Source organism: Oncorhynchus keta, chromosome 1, assembly GCF_023373465.1.
Source record: "Oncorhynchus keta strain PuntledgeMale-10-30-2019 chromosome 1, Oket_V2, whole genome shotgun sequence".
In the NCBI taxonomy this organism is placed as follows: Eukaryota; Metazoa; Chordata; class Actinopteri; order Salmoniformes; family Salmonidae; genus Oncorhynchus; species Oncorhynchus keta.
In genome coordinates this window covers 88,050,066-88,058,641 of record NC_068421.1, presented here as the reverse complement: position 1 = coordinate 88,058,641, position 8,576 = coordinate 88,050,066, and the positions used below count along the sequence as shown (strand labels likewise).

Sequence of the window (8,576 nt, the reverse complement as noted above, 5' to 3'; positions counted from 1 at the left end):
TGGGACAGTGAAACATTGTTTGTTGTTTTGTTTCTGTACTCCTGCACCTTGAAATGGTACTATGAGGTTGGTGAAATGGTACTATGAGGTTGGTGAAATGGTACTATGAGGTTGGTGAAATGGTACTATGAGGTTGGTGAAATGGTACTATGAGGTTGGTGAAATGATACTATGAGGTTGGTGAAATGATACTATGAGGTTGATGAAATGATACTATGAGGTTGGTGAAATGATACTATGAGGTTGGTGAAATGATACTATGAGGTTGGTGAAATGATACTATGAGGTTGGTGAAATGGTACTATGAGGTTGGTGAAATGGTACTATGAGGTTGGTGAAATGGTACTATGAGGTTGGTGAAATGGTACTATGAGGTTGGTGAAATGGTACTATGAGGTTGGTGAAATGGTACTATGAGGTTGGTGAAATGGTACTATGAGGTTGGTGAAATGATACTATGAGGTTGATGAAATGATACTATGAGGTTGGTGAAATGATACTATGAGGTTGGTGAAATGATACTATGAGGTTGGTGAAATGATACTATGAGGTTGGTGAAATGATACTATGAGGTTGGTGAAATGATACTATGAGGTTGGTGAAATGATACTATGAGGTTGGTGAAATGATACTATGAGGTTGGTGAAATGATACTATGAGGTTGGTGAAATGGTACTATGAGGTTGATGAAATGGTACTATGAGGTTGATGAAATGATACCATGAGGTTGATGAAATGGTACTATGAGGTTGATGAAATGATACTGGGGTTGATGAAATGATACTATGAGGTTGATGAAATGATACTGAGGTTGGTGAAATGATACTATGAGGTAGATAAATAATAATAATATAATAATAATATATGCCATTTAGCTGACGCTTTTATCCAAAGCGACTTACAGTCATGCGTGCATACATTCTACGTATGGGTAGTCCCGTACTATGAGGTTGATGAAATGATACTATGAGGTTGGTGAAATGGTACTATGAGGTTGATGAAATGATACTGAGGTAGATGAAATGGTACTATGAGGTTGATGAAATGATACTATGAGGTTGATGAAATGATACTATGAGGTTGATGAAATGATACTATGAGGTTGATGAAATGACACTATGAGGTTGATGAAATGGTACTATGAGGTTGATGAAATGATACTGAGGTAGATGAAATGGTACTATGAGGTTGATGAAATGATACTATGAGGTTGGTGAAATGATACTATGAGGTTGGTGAAATGGTACTATGAGGTAGATGAAATGGTACTATGAGGTTGATGAAATGATACTATGAGGTTGATGAAATGGTACTATGAGGTTGATGGAATGATACTATGAGGTAGATGAAATGGTACTATGAGGTAGATGAAATGGTACTATGAGGTTGAAATGATACTATGAGGTTGATGAAATGATACTATGAGGTTGAAGAAATGATACTATGAGGTTGAAGAAATGATACTATGAGGTTGAAGAAATGATACTATGAGGTTGAAGAAATGATACTATGAGGTTGATGAAATGATACTATGAGGTTGAAGAAATGATACTATGAGGTTGAAGAAATGATACTATGAGGTTGAAGAAATTATACTATGAGGTTGAAGAAATTATACTATGAGGTTGATGAAATGATACTATGAGGTTGATGAAATGATACTATGAGGTTGATGAAATTACACTATGAGGTTGAAGAAATGATACTATGAGGTTGATGAAATGATACTATGAGGTTGATGAAATGATACTATGAGGTTGGTGAAATGATACTATGAGGTTGATGAAATGGTACTATGAGGTTGGTGAAATGGTACTATGAGGTTGGTGAAATGGTACTATGAGGTTGATGAAATGGTACTATGAGGTTGATGAAATGGTACTATGAGGTTGATGAAATGGTACTATGAGGTTGATGAAATGGTACTGAGGTTGATGAAATGGTACTATGAGGTTGATGAAATGATACTATGAGGTTGATGAAATGATACTATGAGGTTGATGAAATGACACTATGAGGTTGGTGAAATGGTACTATGAGGTTGGTGAAATGGTACTATGAGGTAGATGAAATGGTACTATGAGGTTGATGAAATGGTACTATGAGGTTGATGAAATGGTACTATGAGGTTGGTGAAATGGTACTATGAGGTTGGTGAAATGATACTATGAGGTTGATGAAATGATACTATGAGGTTGGTGAAATGATACTATGAGGTTGGTGAAATGATACTATGAGGTTGGTGAAATGGTACTAGGAGGTAGATGAAATGATACGATGAGGTAGATGAAATGATACGATGAGGTAGATGAAATGATACGATGAGGTTGGTGAAATGATACGATGAGGTTGGTGAAATGGTACTATGAGGTTGGTGAAATGGTACTATGAGGTTGGTGAAATGGTACTGAGGTTGATGAAATGGTACTATGAGGTTGATGAAATGATACTATGAGGTTGATGAAATGATACTATGAGGTTGATGAAATGATACTGAGGTTGGTGAAATGATACTGAGGTTGGTGAAATGATACTATGAGGTTGGTGAAATGGTACTATGAGGTTGGTGAAATGGTACTATGAGGTTGGTGAAATGATACTATGAGGTTGGTGAAATGGTACTATGAGGTTGATGAAATGATACTATGAGGTACATGAAATGGTACTATCAGGTTGATGAAATGATACTATGAGGTTGATGAAATGATACTATGAGGTTGATGAAATGATACTATGAGGTTGATGAAATGATACTATGAGGTTGATGAAATGATACTATGAGGTTGATGAAATGATACTGAGGTTGGTGAAATGATACTAGGAGGTTGGTGAAATGATACTAGGAGGTTGGTGAAATGATACTAGGAGGTTGGTGAAATGATACTAGGAGGTTGGTGAAATGATACTATGAGGTAGATGAAATGGTACTATGAGGTTGATGAAATGGTACTATGAGGTTGATGAAATGGTACTATGAGGTTGGTGAAATGATACTATGAGGTTGGTGAAATGATACTAGGAGGTTGGTGAAATGGTACTATGAGGTTGATGAAATGGTACTATGAGGTTGATGAAATGGTACTATGAGGTACATGAAATGATACTATGAGGTTGATGAAATGATACTATGAGGTTGATGAAATGATACTATGAGGTTGAAGAAATGATACTATGAGGTTGAAGAAATGATACTATGAGGTTGGTGAAATGATACTATGAGGTTGAAGAAATGATACTATGAGGTTGGTGAAATGATACTAGGAGGTTGGTGAAATGGTACTAGGAGGTTGGTGAAATGGTACTATGAGGTTGGTGAAATGGTACTATGAGGTTGGTGAAATGATACTAGGAGGTTGGTGAAATGATACTAGGAGGTTGGTGAAATGATACTAGGAGGTAGATGAAATGGTACTATGAGATTGGTGAAATGATACTATGAGGTTGGTGAAATGATACTATGAGGTTGGTGAAATGATACTATGAGGTTGGTGAAATGATACTATGAGGTTGGTGAAATGATACTATGAGGTTGATGAAATGGTACTATGAGGTTGATGAAATGGTACTATGAGGTTGATGTAATGGTACTATGAGATTGGTGAAATGATACTATGAGGTTGATGAAATGGTACTATGAGGTTGATGAAATGGTACTATGAGGTTGGTGAAATGATACTATGTTGGTGAAATGATACTATGAGGTTGGTGAAATGATACTATGAGGTTGGTGAAATGATACTATGAGGTTGGTGAAATGATACTATGAGGTTGGTGAAATGGTACTATGAGGTTGGTGAAATGGTACTATGAGGTTGATGAAATGATACTATGAGGTTGATGAAATGATACTATGAGGTTGATGAAATGGTACTATGAGGTTGAAGAAATGATACTATGAGGTTGGTGAAATGATACTATGAGGTTGGTGAAATGATACTATGAGGTTGATGAAATGGTACTATGAGGTTGGTGAAATGATACTATGAGGTTGAAATGATGCTATGAGGTTGGTGAAATGATGCTATGAGGTTGGTGAAATGATACTATGAGGTTGGTGAAATGATACTATGAGGTTGATGAAATGGTACTATGAGGTTGATGAAATGGTACTATGAGGTTGATGAAATGGTACTATGAGGTTGATGAAATGGTACTATGAGGTTGATGAAATGGTACTGAGGTTGATGAAATGGTACTGAGGTTGATGAAATGGTACTGAGGTTGATGAAATGGTACTGAGGTTGATGAAATGGTACTGAGGTTGATGAAATGGTACTGAGGTTGATGAAATGGTACTGAGGTTGATGAAATGGTACTGAGGTTGATGAAATGGTACTATGAGGTTGATGAAATGGTACTATGAGGTAGATGAAATGGTACTATGAGGTAGATGAAATGGTACTATGAGGTAGATGAAATGGTACTATGAGGTAGATGAAATGGTACTATGAGGTAGATGAAATGGTACTATGAGGTTGATGAAATGGTACTATGAGGTTGATGAAATGGTACTATGAGGTTGATGAAATGGTACTATGAGGTAGATGAAATGGTACTATGAGGTTGATGAAATGATACTATGAGGTTGATGAAATGATACTATGAGGTTGATGAAATGATACTATGAGGTAGATGAAATGGCACTATGAGGTAGATGAAATGGCACTATGAGGTAGATGAAATGGCACTATGAGGTTGATGAAATGATACTATGAGGTAGATGAAATGATACTATGAGGTAGATGAAATGATACTATCAGGTTGATGAAATGATACTATGAGGTTGGTGAAATGGTACTATGAGGTAGATGAAATGATACGATGAGGTAGATGAAATGATACGATGAGGTAGATGAAATGATACGATGAGGTAGATGAAATGGTACTATGAGGTTGATGAAATGGTACTATGAGGTTGATGAAATGATACTATGAGGTTGATGAAATGATACTATGAGGTTGAAGAAATGATATAATAATAATAATAATAATAATATATGCCATTTAGCAGACGCTTTTATCCAAAGCGACTTACAGTCATGTGTGCATACATTCTACGTATGGGTGGTCCCGGGGATCGAACCCACTACCCTGGCGTTACAAGCGCCATGCTCTACCAACTGAGCTACAGAAGATACTATGAGGTTGGTGAAATGATACGATGAGGTAGATGAAATGGTACTATGAGGTTGATGAAATGATACTATGAGGTTGATGAAATGGTACTATGAGGTTGATGAAATGGTACTATGAGGTTGATGAAATGGTACTATGAGGTTGGTGAAATGATACTATGAGGTTGGTGAAATGGTACTATGAGGTTGATGAAATGGTACTATGAGGTTGATGAAATGGTACTATGAGGTTGATGAAATGGTACTATGAGGTTGATGAAATGGTACTATGAGGTTGATGAAATGGTACTATGAGGTTGATGAAATGGTACTATGAGGTTGATGAAATGGTACTATGAGGTTGATGAAATGGTACTATCAGGTTGATGAAATGATACTATGAGGTTGGTGAAATGGTACTATGAGGTAGATGAAATGGTACTATGAGGTTGATGAAATGATACTATGAGGTAGATGAAATGGTACTATGAGGTAGATGAAATGGTACTATGAGGTAGATGAAATGGTACTATGAGGTAGATGAAATGGTACTATGAGGTAGATGAAATGATACTATGAGGTTGATGAAATGATACTATGAGGTTGATGAAATGATACTATGAGGTTGGTGAAATGATACTATGAGGTTGGTGAAATGGTACCATGAGGTTGGTGAAATGGTACTATGAGGTTGGTGAAATGGTACTATGAGGTTGGTGAAATGGTACTATGAGGTTGGTGAAATGATACTATGAGGTTGATGAAATGGTACTATGAGGTTGATGAAATGGTACTATGAGGTTGATGAAATGGTACTATGAGGTTGATGAAATGATACTATGAGGTTGATGAAATGATACGATGAGGTTGATGAATTGATACGATGAGGTAGATGAAATGATACGATGAGGTTGATGAAATGGTACTATGAGGTTGATGAAATGGTACTATGAGGTTGGTGAAATGGTACTATGAGGTTGGTGAAATGGTACTATGAGGTTGGTGAAATGGTACTATGAGGTTGATGAAATGGTACTATGAGGTTGATGAAATGATACTATGAGGTTGATGAAATGGTACTATGAGGTTGATGAAATGGTACTATGAGGTTGATGAAATGGTACTATGAGGTTGATGAAATGATACTATGAGGTTGATGAAATGATACTATGAGGTTGATGAAATGGTACTATGAGGTTGATGAAATGGTACTATGAGGTTGATGAAATGGTACTATGAGGTTGATGAAATGGTACTATGAGGTTGATGAAATGATACTATGAGGTTGATGAAATGGTACTATGAGGTTCGATGAAATGGTACTATGAGTTTGATGAAATGGTACTATGAGGTTGGTGAAATGATACTATGAGGTTGGTGAAATGGTACTATGAGGTTGGTGAAATGATACTATGAGGTTGATGAAATGGTACTATGAGGTTGATGAAATGGTACTATGAGGTTGATGAAATGACACTGAGGTTGATGAAATGGTACTATGAGGTTGATGAAATGGTACTATGAGGTTGGTGAAATGGTACTATGAGGTTGATGAAATGGTACTATGATGTTGATGAAATGGTACTATGAGGTTGATGAAATCACACTATGAGGTTGATGAAATGGTACTATGAGGTTGATGAAATGGTACTATGAGGTTGGTGAAATGGTACTATGAGGTTGATGAAATGGTACTATGAGGTTGGTGAAATGGTACTATGAGGTTGATGAAATGGTACTATGAGGTTGATGAAATGATACTATGAGGTTGATGAAATGATACTATGAGGTTGATGAAATGATACTATGAGGTTGATGAAATGATACTATGAGGTTGGTGAAATGATACTATGAGGTTGGTGAAATGATACTATGAGGTTGGTGAAATGATACATTTTACATTTACATTTTAAGTAATTTAGCAGACGCTCTTATCCAGAGCGACTTACAAATTGGTGCATTCACCTTATGACATCCAGTGGAACAGCCACTTTACAATAGTGCATCTAAATCTTTTAAGGGGGGTGAGAAGGATTACTTTATCCTATCCTAGGTATTCCTTAAAGAGGTGGGGTTTCAGGTGTCTCCGGAAGGTGGTGATTGACTCCGCTGTCCTGGCGTCGTGAGGGAGTTTGTTCCACCATTGGGGGCCAGAGCAGCGAACAGTTTTGACTGGGCTGAGCGGGAACTGTACTTCCTCAGTGGTAGGGAGGCGAGCAGGCCAGAGGTGGATGAACGCAGTGCCCTTGTTTGGGTGTAGGGCCTGATCAGAGCCTGGAGGTACTGAGGTGCCGTTCCCCTCACAGCTCCGTAGGCAAGCACCATGGTCTTGTAGCGGATGCGAGCTTCAACTGGAAGCCAGTGGAAAGAGCGGAGGAGCGGGGTGACGTGAGAGATCATGGGAAGGTTGAACACCAGACGGGCTGCGGCGTTCTGGATGAGTTGTAGGGGTTTAATGGCACAGGCAGCGAGTTGCAGTAATCCAGACGGGAGATGACAAGTGCCTGGATTAGGACCTGCGCCGCTTCCTGTGTGAGGCAGGGTCGTACTCTGCGGATGTTGTAGAGCATGAACCTACAGGAACGGGCCACCGCCTTGATGTTAGTTGAATAATGAAGTAATGAAGAGTCACACTGTGTTTATAACATGAGAAGTAACGTTGAGACATACTGTATCTATAACATAAGTGGAAGTAATGTCGAGTCATACTGTATCTATAACATGAGAAGTAATGAAGAGTCATACTGTATTTATAACATGAGAAGTAATGTCGAGTCATACTGTATCTATAACATGAGAAGTAACGTTGAGACATACTGTATCTATAACATGAGAAGTAATGAAGAGTCATACTGTATTTATAACATGAGAAGTAAAGTCGAGACATACTGTGTTTATAACATGAGAAGTAACGTTGAGACATACTGTATCTATAACATGAGAAGTAATGAAGAGTCATACTGTATTTATAACATGAGAAGTAATGAAGAGTCATACTGTGTTTATAACATGAGAAGTAACGTTGAGACATACTGTATCTATAACATGAGAAGTAATGAAGAGTCATACTGTATTTATAACATGAGAAGTAATGAAGAGTCATACTGTATTTATAACATGAGAAGTAATGTCGAGACATACTGTGTTTATAACATGAGAAGTAACGTTGAGACATACTGTATTTATAACATGAGAAGTAATGAAGAGTCATACTGTATCTATAACATAAGTGGAAGTAATGTCGAGTCACACTGTGTTTATAACATGAGAAGTAACGTTGAGACATACTGTATCTATAACATGAGAAGTAATGAAGAGTAATCTGTATTTATAACATGAGAAGTAATGTCGAGTCATACTGTATCTATAACAGAAGAGGAAGTAATGTCGAGACATACTGTATTTATAACATGAGACGTAATGTTGAGACATACTGTATTTATAACATGAGAAATAATGTTG

General features: G+C 37.3%; 1 long non-coding RNA gene across 1 annotated transcript; it reads left to right on the top strand.

The window, feature by feature from the left end:
• The first annotated feature begins 287 nt into the window (after nt 1–287).
• On the top strand, nt 288–2,732 carry LOC127915820 (uncharacterized). The gene is made up of 3 exons (XR_008092729.1): nt 288–418; nt 2,151–2,238; nt 2,541–2,732. It is a non-coding gene; the product is annotated as an uncharacterized LOC127915820 (long non-coding RNA).
• The last annotated feature ends 5,844 nt before the right edge of the window (nt 2,733–8,576 follow it).